Below are 15,884 nucleotides of genomic sequence, written 5' to 3'. Positions count from 1 at the left end.
ATCCTCCTCCAGCCCCACAACCCTCCAATTCTGGCCTCTTGAGCATCCCCAATTTTAATCGCTCCACCATTGGTGGCTATGCCTCCAGTGGCCTAGGCCTCAAGCTCTAGAATTCCCTCCCCAAATTACTCTCCCTGTCTCTCTCTTTTTAAGATGCTCCTTAAAACTTAAAGCTCTTTGATAAAGTTTTTGGTCATCTGTCCTAATCTCGCCTTCTGTGACTTGGTGTCATATTTTGTTTGATAATGTTCCTGTGAAGAGCCTTGAGAAATTTTACTACTTTAAAGGCAATGTATGAGTCCAAATTGTTGTTGTTGATTATCTCTGAGCTGTTTTCACGGCGCCAGGTTTTTGAAATTCTTTTTTTTGTTCAGGTTGGCATTATTTTGGGCTCAGTCCCACCAGCCAATGTGTTCCTTCAGTCATTGAACTATGGGTCCTCCCTGTTACTCAGGTTGCTATGGGGACGGTTGCTGTGCTCGGTCTTCCCTACTAAACAATTAAAAAAACTAACAGAAAAGTTCAACACCGCAAATCAAAACGGAAATAACCACAGAGGAACAAAAACTCCATTCAATGACCCTGCCTCAATCGGACCTCCCGACCAGTCTGCCAGCATCCCACAATCCCCGGGGATCCTCCCGCGCAGTCTTCCAGTATCCCACAATCCCCAGAGTTCCTCCCGATCAATCTGTTAAATACTCGATTAGAAATCGTCTTCTTGGGGGTGGGGAACAGTTGAATATTGGGAATTAAGGAATGTTGGCAGGCTGGTGAGGGGGAACGAGCCTCCAGACTGTGGACTACTTGGCAGCTGAATGGCAGGGATTATGTGATAGTGGGAGACGCAGGTCTGGAGATGTACTGGAGGATTGTGGGATTCTGGCAGACCGAGGTCTGGAGGACTGCCAACGATTGACGGATCTGGGAGGAGAATACTTGGAGGATTGCCCGGCATTGTGGGATGCTGGAGGATAGGCTGCGGATTGTGGGATAGAGGCAGACCGAGGCTGGAAGAGTGGTAGATTGAGAATGGGAGTGTGTGAGCGGAGGCCGGTTTGGTGATTGGAATGGGTCTGACAGGTAAGAAGATCTTGGGAGCAGGGGCCCGGGAAATCCTCTCTTTCCCTCCTGGTGGACCAGGTTACAATGTAAGCGAAAGGATCAACTCCTCATCCTGAGCTGCTGCAGTGAGGAGCGCTCGGAGTAACCAGGAAGGCCGAGGATTAGGGATCAGACTAGGCCGCGGCTGTAGTTTGCAATGAGTAGACAATGAGATTCCTTATTCAACACATCTACTGTTAAAAGACAGAAAATGCTGAAAATACTCGGCAGGCCTGGCAACATGTTTATTTTTAGAGATACAGCACTGAAACAGGCCCTTCGGCCCACCGAGTCTGTGCCGACCATCAACCACCCATTTATACTTTCTTTGGCCTCCTTGTCTCGAGAGACAATGGGTAAGTGCCTGGAGGTGGTCAGTGGTTTGTGAAGCAGCGCCTGGAGTGGCGATAAAGGCCAATTCTCGAGTGACAGGCTCTTCCATAGGTGCTGCAGATAAAATTGGTTGTTGGGGCTGTTACACAGTTGTCTCTCCCCTTGCGCTTGTGTCTTTTTTCCTGCCAACTGCTAAGTCTCTTCGACTCGCCACACTTTAGCCCCGTCTTTATGGCTGCCCGCCAGCTCTGGCGAACGCTGGTAACTGACTCCCACGACTTGTGATCAATGTCACAGGATTTAATGTCGCGTTTGCAGACGTCTTTAAAGCTGAGACATGGACGGCCGGTGGGTCTGATACCGGTGGCGAGCTCGCTGTACAATGTGTCTTTGGGGATTCTGCCATCTTCCATGCGGCACACATGGCCAAGCCATCTCCAGCGCCGCTGACTCAATAGTATGTATAAGCTGGGGATGTTGGCCGCCTCGAGGACTTCTGTGTTGGAGATACGGTCCTGCCACCTGATGCCAAGTATTCTCCGGAGGCAGCAAAGATGGAATGAATTGAGACGTCGCTCTTGGCTGCCATACGTTGTCCAGGCCTCGCTGCCATGGAGCAAAGTACTGAGGACACAGGCTTGAGACACTCGGTCTTTTGTGTTCCGTGTCAGTGCGCCATTTTCCCACACTCTCTTGGCCAGTCTGGACATAGCAGTGGAAGCCTTTCCCATGCGCTTGTTGATTTCTGCATCTAGAGACAGGTTACTGGTGATAGTTGAGCCTAGGTAGGTGAACTCTTGAACCACTTCCAGAGCGTGGTCGCTAATATTGATGGATGGAGCATTTCTGACGTCCTGACCCATGATGTTCGTTTTCTTGAGGCTGATGGTTAGGCCAAATTCATTGCAGGCAGCCGCAAACCTGTCGATGAGACTCTGCAGGCACTCTTTAGTGTGAGATGTTAAAGCAGCATCGTCAGCAAAGAGGAGTTCTCTGATGAGGACTTTCCGTACTTTGGACTTCGCTCTTAGACGGGCAAGGTTGAACAACCTGCCCCCTGATCTTGTGTGGAGGAAAATTCCTTCTTCCGAGGACTTGAACCACCCATTTATACTAATCCTACATTAATCCCATATTCCTACCACATCCCCACCTTCCCTCAATTCCCCTACCACCTACCTATACTAGGGGCAATTTATAATGGCCAATTTACCTTATCAACCTGCAAGTCTTTGGCTGTGGGAGGTAACCAGAGCACCCGGCGAAAACCCACGCAGTCACAGAGAGAACTTGCAAACTCTGCACAGGCAGTACCCAGAATCGAACCCGAGTCGCTGGAGCTGTGAGGCTGTGGTGCTAACCACTGCGCCATTGTGGACAGAAAAACAGAGTTAACGTTTCAGTTCTCTGATCTTTCATCAGAACTGGGAAAAGTTAAAAATGTAGTACATTTGTAGTGTGAAAGGGGGAGGGGAGAAGAATAACAAAGAGGGGAAATCTGTAAGGTAGAGGGCAGGAGAGATTAAGCAACAAAGCTGTCCAGGAACAAAGGCAAAGAGTGTTATTGCTTGTGGTGAAAGATAAAGCATTTGTCCAGAGAGAGTGTTAATATGAGAATAATGAACATTATTATTATATCATTATTCTGCTATTAACACTCTCTCTGGACTAATGCTTTGTCTTTCACCATAAGCATCAGCACACTCTTTGCCTTTGTCCCAAGACAGCTTTGTTATTTAATCTCTCCTGCCCTATCCCCTTTGTTCACCACCCCATCCCTTTGCTTAAAACCTAATTCTTTTCTAACCTTTGCTAGTTCTGATAAGTCACAGACCTGAAACGTTAACTTTGCTTCTATCCACAGCTGCTGCCAGACCTGCTGAGTATTTCCAGCACTTTTTGTTTCTATTTCAGATTTCCAGCATTTGCAGTATTTTGCTTTAATTGAAACAAAAGATGTGTCTGGATTAGGTGTGAATGGCAGGATAGCAGCCATCCAAAGACAATGTAACGGCATAGATAAAAGAAATGAGGAAAAAAAGCAAACCAGCAAAGAAACACAAGTGCCCAGTTGAAAGATGAGGTGCTGTTCCTCAAGCTTGCATTGAATTTAATTGGAACACTAGCAGGCCAAAGACCGAAAGGTCAGAGTGGGAGCAAGCTGGAGAATTAAAATGGCAGGCTACTGAAAACTTGGCGTCACACTTGTTGACTGAATGGAGGTGTTCCACGAAGTGGTCACTCAGTCTGTGCTCTGTTTCTCCAATGCAGAGGAGACCACATTGTGAGCAGCGAATACAGTATGCTGAATTGAAAGAAGTACAAATAAATTGAAGTTTGACTTGGAAGAAATGATTGGGGCCTTGGATGGTGAGGAGAGAGGAGGTAAAAGGGCAGGTGTTGCACCTCCTGCAGTTGCACGAAAAGGTGCTGCAGGAAAAGGAGGGGAGTTTGGGGTGACTGAGGAGTGGACCAAGGTGTTGCGGATGGAACAATTCATTTTGAATGCGGAAAGGCAGGGGGAAATGTTGTGTTTGATGGCATCACATTATTGGTGTTGGAAATGGCGGAGGATGATCCATTGAATATGGAGGCTGATGCAGTGGACGATGAGGACATGTTTCTGGGAGGGAGGTGAAGGGGTGAGGGCAGAAGTGTGCAAAATAGATTGGACACGATTGAGAGCCCTGTCAACGATGGTGTAGCAGGAATTCTCGGTTGAGGAAAAAGGAAGACATTGGAAGCGTTGGTATGGAAGTTTGCATTGTTCAAACAGATGTGATAGAGAAACTGTCCTTACAGAAAGCGGGTGCGAGAAAGTGTGGTTGATAGCTGTGGGAGTCCGTGGGTGTATAGTGACTATTGGTTGATAACCTATCCCCAGAAATGGAGACAGAGAAGTCGAGGAAGGGCAGGTGAGAGAACGGTGGAAATTGGGAGCAGTGTCAATGAAATTTTCCAGTTCAGGGTGAGAGCAGGAAATGGCACAGATGCAATCATCATTATACCAGAAAAATTAATTAGAGGCTGGGGGGAATCTTGAATCGGACTGGAATAAAGATTGTTTCACATATCCTCGACTTGTAGTCACCTACTTGTAAACCATTTCAATGAAGTATTTACAAGCTGCATAAAGGTTTTAATTACCATGTAGTTGTATTTTAAATATGAAAGAATGCATTGTCAGTAAAAAAAAAAAAAGGATCTTACCCCAGCACCTAATCTCTAAACTAGGCCCCTAACACTAAACCCTAAATCATGGGGTTTTAATGCTCTTTCTGAATATTAAAATATAAATCATGCTTTAAAAACAGCTTCACCATCTCTGGACATCATTGGGAAGGATAGGTAGGAGGAGCACTGCCCTATTGTGTCATCCATCACAATCAATACTGCTCCATCTCGGTGCAGTGGCAACAACCATCTAAAAGTGGAAATAAATACCATGAAAAAATAGTTCTAGATCAGGGTTGTCCAACCATTTCGTGTGGGGGCCACATTACAATTTTTGTCTTACACAGGGGGCCGGTGAGCGAATTTCAGGAAGATAAAGGCATAAAAGATTTATCTTACTATTAATCAAAACAATAAATGTACATTTTTGTTGAGCTTTAAATGAAAAGAATAATTTATTGACTGACTTTCTCATCACTATGTTGGATACTGATTCAGTGAGATAGCTGGCATTCTTTTGCTAGCACAAGTAGTCAACGTTTGCACACACACTTGTAGCGATGCAGAGTATTCTGGATCAATCTCCATCTGTCAGGAGTGATCGTGATCTCTCTCTGTCTCTCTGTCTCTCTGTCTCTCTCTCTCTCTCTCTCTCTCTCTCTGTCTCTCTCTCTCTGTCTCTGTCTCTCTCTCTCTGTCTCTGTCTCTGTCTCTCTCTGTCTCTGTCTCTGTCTCTCTCTCTCTCTCTCTCTCTCTCTGTCTTGTCCAGGGCTCTCCTTTTGCTCTTTTTCTGTTTTGGCTGCAACAGGGTTTATTTTAACACAGTGATTTTGCTTACCACCTCAATGAGCTCTTGCTCACTGTCCCTGTAATTCTAATTGTAAATGAATCAATCAGACAGGTTTACTTGCGTTTAAACAAGAAGGATGTAAGTTTTTGTAGTAGTGGTATCATCACTGGTAACCCAGAGACCTAGGTGATTTCTCTGGGGACATGGGTTTGAATCCCACCACAGCAGAAGGTGGAATTTGAATTCAATTAATAAATCTGGAATTAAAAGCTAGTCGAATGATGGCCATGAAACCATTGTCGATTGTTGTAAAAACCCATCTGTTTCACTAATGTCCTTTAGGGAAGGAAATCTGCTGTCCTTACCTGGTCTGGCCTACATGTGACTCCACACCCACAGCAATGTGGTTAACTGTTAAATTCCCTCTGAAATGGCCTAGCAAGACACTCAGTTGTATCTAACCGCTATGAAGTCAATAAAACAGAATGAAACTGGATGGACCACCCGGCATCGACCTAGGCACTGGAAACGGCAAACCCAGCCCTGTTGACCCTTCAAAGTCCTCCTTACAAACATCTGGGGGCTTGTGCCAAAGTTGGGAGAGCTGTCCCACAGACTAGTCAAGCAATAGCCTGACATAGTCATGCTGATCGAATTGTACGTTACAGACAATGTCCCAGACACCGCCATCACCATTCCTGTCCCACCAGCAGGACAGACCCAGCAGAGGTGGCAGCACAGTGGTATACAGTCAGGAGGAAATTGCCCTGGGAGTCCTCAACAACGACTGACTCCATGAAGTCTCATGGCATCAGATCAAACATGGGCAAGGAAACATCCTGCTGATTACCATCTACTGCCCTCCCTCAGCTGATGAATCAGTACTCCTTCATGTTGAACAGCACATGGAGGAAGCACTGAGGGTGGCAAGGGCACAGAATGTACTCTGGGTTGGGGACTTCAATATCCATCAGCAAGAGTGGCTCGGTAGCACCACTACTGACCGAGCTGGCCGAGTCCTAAAGGACATAGCTGCTAGACTGGGTATGCGGCAGGTGGTGAGGGAACCAACAAGAGGGAAAAACATACTTGGCCTCGTCCTCACCAATTTGCCTGCCGCAGATGCATCTGTCCATGACAGTACTGGTAGGAGTGACCACTGCATAGTGTCCTTGTAGAGACAAAGTCCTGCCTTCACATTGAGGATACCCTCCATCGTGTTGTGTGGCGCTACCGCCATGCTAAATGTGATAGATTTCGAACAGATCTAGCAATGCAAAACTAGGCATCCATGAGGAGCTGTGGGCCATCAGCAGCAGCAGAATTGTACTCAACCACAATCTGTAACCTCATGGCCCGGCATATCCCCCACTCTACCATTACCATCAAGCCAGGAGACCAACCCTGGTTCAGTGAAGATTGTAGGAGGGCATGCCAGGAGCAGCACCAGGCATACCTCAAAATGAGGTGTCAACCTGGTGAAGCTACAACACAGGACTACTCGCGTGCCAAACATCGTACCCAGCATGCGATAGACGGAGCTAAGCTATCCCATAACCAACGGATCAAATCTAAGCTATCCCGTAATCAACGGATCAGATCTAAGCTCTGCAGTCTTGCCACATCCAGCCGTGAATGGTGGTGGACAATTAAACAACTAACTGGAGGAGGTGGCTCCACAAATATCCCCATCCTCAATGATGGGGGAGCCCAGCACATCAGTGCGAAAGATAAGGCTGAAGTATTTGCAACAATCTTCAGCCAGAAGTACCGAGTTGATGATCTATCTCGGCCTCCTCCTGAAGTCCCCAGCATCACAGATGCCAGACTTCAGCCAATTCGATTCACTCTGCGTGACATCAAGAAATGACTGAAGGCACTAGATACTTAAAAGGCTATGGGCCCTGACAATATTCCGACTATAGTCTGAAGACCTGTGCTCCAGAACTTGCCGCGCCCCTAGCCAAGCTGTTCCAGTACAACTACAACATTGGCATCTATCCGGCAATGTGGAAAATTACCCAGGTATGTCCTGTACACAAAAAGCAGGACAAGTCCAACCCGGCCAATTACCGGCCCATCAGTCTACTCTCAATCATCAGTAAAGTGATGGAAGGTGTCATCGACAGTGCTATGAGGTCAGGAGCTGTGTGACCCTGGCTGAACCCAAACTGAGTGTCACTGAGCAGTTTATTGCGAAGCAAGTGCTGCTTGATTACAGCCTTGGTTCAAACATGGACAAAAGAGCTGAACTCCAGAGGTGAGGTGAGAATGACTGCCCTTGACATCAAGGCAGCATTTGACCGAGTATGGCATCCAGGCGCCCTAGCAAAACTGAAGTCCATGGGAATCGAGAAAAACTCTCTGCTGGTTGGAATCATACCTAGCGCAAAGGAAGATGGTTGTGGTTGCTGGAGGTCAATCATCTGAGCTCCAGGACATCACTGCAGGAGTTCCTCAGGGTAGTGTCCTAGGCCCAACCATCTTCAGCTGCTTCATCAGTGACCTTCCTTCAATCATAAGGTCAGAAGTGGGGATGTTCGCTGATGATTGCACAATGTTCAGCACCATTCGTGACTCCTCAGATACTGAAACAGTCCGTGTAGAAATGCAGCAAGACCTGGACAATATCCAGGCTTGGGCTGAAAAGTGACAAGTAACATTCGCACCACACAAGTGCCAGGCAATGACATCTCCAACAAGAGAGAATCTAACCATCTCCCCTTGACATACAATGGCATTATCATCACTGAATTCCCCACTATCAACATCCACGGGGCTACCATTGACCAGAAACTGAACTGGAATAGCCATATAAATACTGTGGCTACAAGAGCAGGTCAGAGGCTAAGAATCCTGAGGCGAGTAACCCACCTCCTTACTCCCCAAAGCCTGTCCACCATCTACAAGGCACAAGTCAGGAGTACGATGGAATACTCTCCACTTGCCTGGATGGGTGCAGCTCCAACAACACTCAAGAAGCTCGACACCATCCAGGACAAAGCAGCCCGCTTGATTGGCACCCCATCCACAAACATTCACTCCCTCCACCACCGACGCACAATGGCAGCAGGGTGTACCATTTACAAGATGCACTGCAGCAATGCACCAAGGCTCCTTAAACAGCACCTTCCAAACCCGTGACCTCCACCATCTGGAAGGACAAGGGCAGCAAATACATGGGAACACCACCACCTGCAAGTTCCCCTCCAAGTCACACACCATCCTGACTTGGAACTATATCGCCGTTCCTTCACTGTCGCTGGGTCAAAATCCTAGAACTCCCTTCCTAACAGCACTGTGGGTATACCTACCCTACATAGACTCCAGCGGTTCAAGAAGGCAGCTCACCACCACCTTCTCAAGGGCAGTTAGGGACGGGCAATAAATGCTGGCCTAGCCAGCGACACCCATATCCCATGAATGATTTGAATTAAAAGAAAGGTTAAAATTACTAAAATACACAATGCATCTATGCTCACACTCATACGAGAGGCACACTCGCACACACAAACAGGTACAGAAGGGAAAAAAAGAGTTGGGAGGTTGAAGTAAAGTCCGTAATAAATGGAATTCAAATACTGAGTTTCAGTGTCCTTTGAAGTTAAATTCTTGAAGTCTTCACTGGGCCATGCACAATTTAGGCTTGCTCTCTGGTTCCGGAAGGCCGAAGAGCGGCTTTATCGATCCTCTTGGTTGTTGCCTGAGGGTCTGTAGATTTGAGGTTTAGCTGCAGCTGAGGCTCCCCTGGGAATTTGCTGGGGAGGGAGGTGCTTCTTGGAGTTCAGTTACTGTCTTTTTTGCCTTCTGAGGCACAATTCACAAACTGAGTTACACATGCAGGTATGTCATGTGACCACCTATTTGTTTAAAAACAAGTTTCTGGAAGGTTTTTTGAAATTCAGAGTTCTTCTCTCAAGCTGTGCAAACATACTTGGTCGGGGGGAGGTTGGCTCTTTCAAAGTCAATGGGTGTCGAGGCTTTTGATGACCACTATTGACAAAAACCATTCTCGGTAACTGAATCAGAGCGTACACCTGTTGTTCTAGCTAGCCTCTGTCTCTCAGCCGGTTTTTGGCTTCTCATATGCACATTGTGCCTGGCCGTCTTTAGCTGTTTTGTTCTGCTTTTTAAAAGTTATTTGTAATGTCCAGTAAAAAAAAAAGGTCTCTGGTAACGTTCTGTATGATAAAATGAATATTTTCCGTTTGGCATGTGGGATTTCCGTCACACCTCCATACCGAATGAAATGCAATAATGGGGAGCAGTTCAATATAAGTTAAAAAGAAAAAACACAGGAAAACATACATGCATTTCTCTCATTCACACTCATCCCCTCAGAAATCTTAATATTGTGGCAGCTTGTCTTTTCTCTGCAGCAGTGCTGCTTTAAACTGCCCTTTTCCCTTGAGGTGGGTCTGAGATGGTTAGGTGTTGTCCAATGGGTTTAAAGTTACTTTAGTATCAGTTTGTAATAAGCTGGGGATGGGCTTTCCAATAAACATGTGGCTCTTGGGTAAGCTTGGTGTCTGCAAATTTCCATAATTGTCTAGGGCGAGTTCTTCTTTGTTCACAGAGTTTACCCCCTCATCTGTTGTTTCTGCAACATGTGGTCCTAACTCTTCAGGTTTCAGCACCTTGTTAGTTTCTCTCCACATGGTAGTAGTGGGTAATAAATTGGCTTTAAGCCCCCGTGAGGTGTCTGAGATTTCATCTGGGCCTTTGCTCTTGTTGAGGTCTGCAGGGAGATTGTTGGATTTAATTAGCTCTGGGCTTGAGCTCTGTTCATGGGAACAGAGCTGTTCATGGGAATAGAGTGGCGCAGTGGTTAGCACCGCAGCCTCACAGCTCCAGGGACCCAGGTTCAATTCTGGGTACTGTCTGTGCGGAGTTTGCAAGTTCTCCCTGTGTCTGTGTGGGTTTTCGCCGGGTGCTCCGGTTTCCTCCCACAGCCAAAGACTTGCAGGTGATAGGTAAATTGGCCATTGTAAATTGCCCCTAGTGTAGGTAGGTGGTAGGGAATATGGGATTACTGTAGGGTTAGCACAAATGGTCGGCACAGACTCGGTGGGCCAAAGGGCCTGTTTCAGTGCTGCATCTCTAAATAAATAAATAAATCTGCAGTGAGTGGATCCACTCAGATCTCACTTTCAATGCTCTGGCGAGTCATCCAAGTGCTGCTCACTTTAGAGCATTTTTGTTTCTCTTTTCTCCTGACTGGAGGGGTTGTCCTTTTGTTAATCTCCATCATGTCGTCTGGGACATTCATGCTCACAGGTATTTGTCCAGATTCCACTCCATTCCCATGAGGCACTCCGACTAGGTGAGGGATCACCCTCAATGTTTCTCTGCCTTTTTGGGAGCTTTCCTTGTCCCCACAGGTTTCTGCAAATACTGCTAGCAGCCCTGGTAGGGTGCTCCATTTGCCTGCATTTATGTAGGAGGGTGGGGGGAGGGTCTACTTTTTCCAACATTTCATGGAACACCACCACCTGCAAGTTCCCCTCCAAGTCACACACCATCCTGACTTGGAACTTTATCGCCGTTCCTTCACTGTCGCTGGGTCAAACTCCTGGAACTCCCTAACAGCACTGTGGGTGTACCTACCCCAAATGGACTGCAGCGGTTCAAGAATGCAGCTCACCACCACCTTCTCAAGGGCAATTAGGGATGGGCAATAAATGCCAGCGACGCTCACATCCCATGTATGAATTTAAAAAAAAATGCAGGTACAGGAGGAATTAGGGGTGCAGACTTTACGGCAGGTTGGGGCCTCCTCGCAACCTGGCACATGTGGCAAGTTCTACAGTACTCCACTACATCTTTGTGGAGTTTTGGCCAGTCAAACTGCTGTCTTGTGCGGGCTTTGGTTTCTCGTGCACCGACATGCACAACCAGTGTAAACACATGGGCCATTCTTAATATTTCTCTAAAGTACCTTGGCGGCACCACTAACTGGTGAACCACTGCCCATCCTTTGTTCTCAGGTCTGTGAAGAGAACTCCATTTCCTCATCAGCACCTCATCCTTCACATAGTAGCAATCAGGGATTCCCTCTGCTTCAATTTCAGGCTGGGCAGGCTTTACTAACTCTGTCGGCTCACTGAGCCTCAACGAGGGAAGATTCATTTAGTCCATTCCCTGGGTCCTCTAACTTTCCAAAGAAAGTTTCAGACAGTGAGACAGCATGGTCATCTGTCTGCAGTGTCAATTCAGTCTCCTCTGGGGGAGCTGGTTTGGCCATGGCCCGAGTCCCGACACATTCAGGGGAACTGCAGGGGACTGTTTCCTGCCACTGCCCTGTCTCTTTGACCTCCTTTGGTGTCTCTGCCACTGCTGGGGAAGCTACCACCTTCAGCAGATTATTCTGTCTCTCCCTGTCTCCCCATCTCTCTCTCTCCCTCTCTCTCTCTGCTCCCCCCCCCCCCCCACCGTCACGCTCTCTCTGCCCCCCCCCGGTCACGCTCTCTCTGCCCCCCCCCCCCCCCCCCCGTCACGCTCTCTCTGCCCCCCCCCCCCCCCGGTCACGCTCTCTCTGCCCCCCCCCCCCCCGGTCACGCTCTCTCTGCCCCGCCCCGTCACGCTCTCTCTGCCCCCCCCCCGGTCACGCTCTCTCTGCCCCCCGCCCCCCGGTCACGCTCTCTCTCTCTGACCCCCTTCCAGAGATCTTGTTTACGTGGCCATTGATATATGTTCTGTCCACACCTGAACTTTTCATCAAGGGCCACTGCTTCGTGATCAGAAGTGGAAGCCATGGATGGCACATTCCCAATCTGTTCCTCTAAAATGTCATTCTTTATGTGCCCTTCTCAACAGAACCTTTGGAGGAACTAAATCATGTTAATAGAATCAGTTCAGGTTCTGTCAGTAACACATGGCTCCAGCCTTGATCCAGATCTAGTTGTAGGAACTGGATGCCAGAGAAGATCTGAGAGTAGCTGCCTTTGATGTTAACAAAGCATTTGACTTGAGAATGGCGCCAATGGGAATCAAGGGGAGAAAATCTCCAGTGACAAGAGTCATGCCTTTAATAATGAAGCAACCCAAACGAACTACACCTGGTTAGTACACCTGGCAGACTTGGGCTGATGAGTGGTAGTGCACAAGTACCAGGGTATAACCATCTCCCCTGACCTTTGATGGCTCCACCATCAGCAACCTGGGGCATAGCCATTAACCAGATACGTAACTGGATCAGCCAATACCACTCCCTGACCCCTTAAAGCCTCTCTGCCATCAACAGGACTCCAGTCAGCAGTGTGATGGAGTCCTCACCACTTGCCTGGATGGGGACAGCCACATCAACACTGGAGATGCTCAATAATATTCAGACTGAGAAATTCACTTGATCGACACCCTGCTACTGGACTCACTATCCGCTCCCTACTTGTCACCACCACACTGACTGTAGTTTGTATGAATTACAGGATCCACTGCAGCAACTTGCCAGTGTTTCTTCTTCATGATCTCTGACTTATGCGACCTCTAGCACAGAGATCAGAGGCAAAAGCATGAAAGTCATGGTAACAGGATCATCTCCCAGTTCCCCTCCAAGTCATGCACCATCCTGACTTGAAAATATATTGGCTGTTCCGACATCATTACTGGGTCAGAATCCCGAACAACACTGTGGGAGCGCCTTCATCACTTGGATTGCCACAGTTCGAGAAGGCAGCTCCTCAGCACCACATGGACAATTAACGATGGATAATAAACCCTGGCCTTCTCACTCATGAGAAAAATTACATGTAAAATTGCTTTGCTTCAAAGTAAGGGCACTTTTTATGTGGATAAGTTTTGTTATTTCTTTCATGAAGAGAGCTTTTCGTTTTCCAATAGGCATGCAGTCTGGCAGATACGTCCTTGAGAGCTCGGTCAGTCGTGGTGCTACTGGGAAGAGGTGGGTCGGGGTGGTGGATGTGTTTTCACCAATGGGGAGTAGAGTTGTGGAATAAATAATAGGGGAGGATATTAAGTGAGTGGTGACAATGGATTCAAGAGAATTAGTGTGTTTTGGCAGTGGAGGTGGGGGAGGGATTGAGGGATATAATGAAAAGGTGGATAGTTGTGTTTGATCTACCAAGAGGGGCCGTTTTATTGGGTTTGGTGGCCTTATCCTGAGAATTCTTGAATGCTTATCTGACGTGATGTGAGCTTGGATGTGGTGGTGCACGTGGCCACATAACCTGCCACACTTACTGTCTCGGCTGCTCCATGAAAAATGACCAGTTTGCTGAGTTACCCTGAGGTGACTGGTACCTGGGGAGCTGTATCCACAGTAACATCAGGAAAAAGGCAGGGGGATTAGTTCAGTACTGAGGGAGTGATACACTGCAAGAGAAAGAAAGACGTGCACTATCGCTGTTCAACATCAGGACATCCCAAAGCGATTTACAGCCAATGAAGTAATTTTGAAGATTAGTCGCAGTTGTACTGTCATTGATGCCATCTCTCCTTTGGGATGAGATGTCAAACTGAGGCTGTATCAGCTCAGATAGCTGTAAAAGATTCCATGATAATATTGGAAGAAGAGCAAGGGAATTCTCCCTGGTATCCTGAGCGTTTTTTTTTTATCTCTCAACCAACATCACTGAAAATGGATTATCTGGTTATTGTCTCATTGCTGTTTGGGGGAGCATGCTGTGTGCAAATTGACTGCTGTGTTTCATACATTACAAGTCATTTCAAAAGTAATTAATTGTCTGTAAAGTACTTTGGGATGTCCTGAGGTTATGAAAGGAGTTGTTTAAGTGCAAGTCTTTCTTTTCAGTGGGGCTGGCTGCTGAGAAATGGGGTTGATTCTCTCATATTCCTTCTCCCTGTGGCAGCCTTGACTCCCTCACCTTGGTGTGTGACTGAGATCAGTAGTTCACTCGATGAGGGAATGGCAGATGTGACCCCATTAGTACTACAGTTCCCTTACTGTGCTGCTTTTGGTCAATTCCCCCACTTTTGGGATGACGATTTAAGCTCCTCAGATCCACAGCTCGTGAAGCTAGTGCGTAACCATGCAACTGTACCAGCAAAGGTCCCAGGTCTGCTGAGTTAGCCAATCCTAGCCAGGGCTGTACAAGAACCGCTGCAATTGGTCCAGCATGCTCCGGAATTAGGGAAAGGAAAATGGGCAAGTGCGCCCATCTGCAGGTGTGGGCAAGATCAGGCTTGATCGTGATGCCTGCTATGGCCAAATAGCCCATCGACATTCACCGTCGTGGCTCACAGCTGAAGAACAACCAGGCTGGTAAGGTGCTGCAGTGTGTCTGTGGAAGCAGAGCCAGTAAGAGGTGGAGTTTTGATTCAGTCAGTATACAGCAGGAGGCCCAGTAACATCGCTACTGGGCTTCCTCAGGGTAGTGTCCGAGGCCCAATCATCTTCAGCTGCTTCATCAATGACCTTCCCTCCATCATAAGGTTAGAAGTGGGGGGGAATTGGTGTGGGGGATGTGACAGGGGATGGGGGGGGAGTTGGTGTGGGGGATGTGACGGGGTGGGGGGGTGGGGGTTGAATTGGTGTGGGGGATGTGACGGGGGGGGGGGGGAGTTGAATTGGTGTGGGGGATGTGACGGGGGTGGGGGGAGTTGGTGTGGGGGATGTGACGGGGGGGTGAATTGGTGTGGGAGATGTGACGGGGGGGGTGGAATTGGTGTGGGGGATGTGACGGGGGTGGGGGGAGTTGGTGTGGGGGATGTGACGGGGGGGTGAATTGGTGTGGGAGATGTGACGGGGGGGGTGGGATTGGTGTGGGGGATGTGACGGGGGGGTGAATTGGTGTGGGGGATGTGACGGGGGGGTGAATTGGTGTGGGGGATGTGACGGGGGGGGGTGAATTGGTGTGGGGGATGTGACGGGGGGGGGGTGAATTGGTTTTGGGGATGTGACGGTGGGGGGGGGTGAATTGGTGTGGGGGATGTGACGGGGGGGTGAATTGGTGTGGGGGATGTGACGGGGGGGGTGAATTGGTGTGGGGGATGTGACGGGGGGGTGAATTGGTGTGGGGGATGTGACGGGGGGGGTGAATTGGTGTGGGGGATGTGACGGGGGGGGGGGTGAATTGGTGTGGGGGTTGTGACGGGGGGGGGGGGTGGTGAATTGGTGTGGGAGATGTGACCGGGGGGGTGAATTGGTGTGGGGGATGTGCCGGGGGGGGGGCATTGGTGTGGGGGATGTGACGGGCGGGTGGAATTGGTGTGGGGGATGTGACCGGGTTGGGGGGGGGGGGCGGGGTGAATTGGTGTGGGAGATGTGACAGGCGGGTGGAATTGGTGTGGGGGATGTGACGGGGGGGTGAATTGGTGTGGGGGATGTGACGGGGGGGGGTGAATTGGTGTGGGGGATGTGACGGGGGGGGTGAATTGGTGTGGGGGATGTGACGGGGGGGGGTGAATTGGTGTGGGGGATGTGACGGGGGGGTGAATTGGTGTGGGAGATGTGACGGGGGGTGAATTGGTGTGGGGGATGTGACAAGGGGGGGAATTGGTGTGC

At 48.7% G+C, this 15,884-nt stretch overlaps 1 protein-coding gene across 4 annotated transcripts in view; it reads left to right on the top strand.

Moving 5' to 3' along the window:
* Positions 1-742: 742 nt before the first annotated feature.
* The window catches only part of armh3 (armadillo like helical domain containing 3), a 197,374-nt gene continuing 182,232 nt past the window's right edge, over positions 743-15,884 (top strand). For 2 of the 4 annotated variants that reach the window (XR_010977082.1, XR_010977080.1), the window contains exon 1: positions 743-1,083. The gene's annotated coding sequence lies outside the window, so the exon portion shown is untranslated. The remainder of the gene's footprint in view (positions 1,084-15,884) is intronic. The other 2 variants (XM_068053169.1, XM_068053168.1) reach the window with 2 other exon arrangements.

Source organism: Heterodontus francisci, chromosome 20, assembly GCF_036365525.1.
Source record: "Heterodontus francisci isolate sHetFra1 chromosome 20, sHetFra1.hap1, whole genome shotgun sequence".
In the NCBI taxonomy this organism is placed as follows: Eukaryota; Metazoa; Chordata; class Chondrichthyes; order Heterodontiformes; family Heterodontidae; genus Heterodontus; species Heterodontus francisci.
Note: the sequence above shows the minus strand (reverse complement) of the source record. Positions and strands in the feature narration are given on the sequence as shown.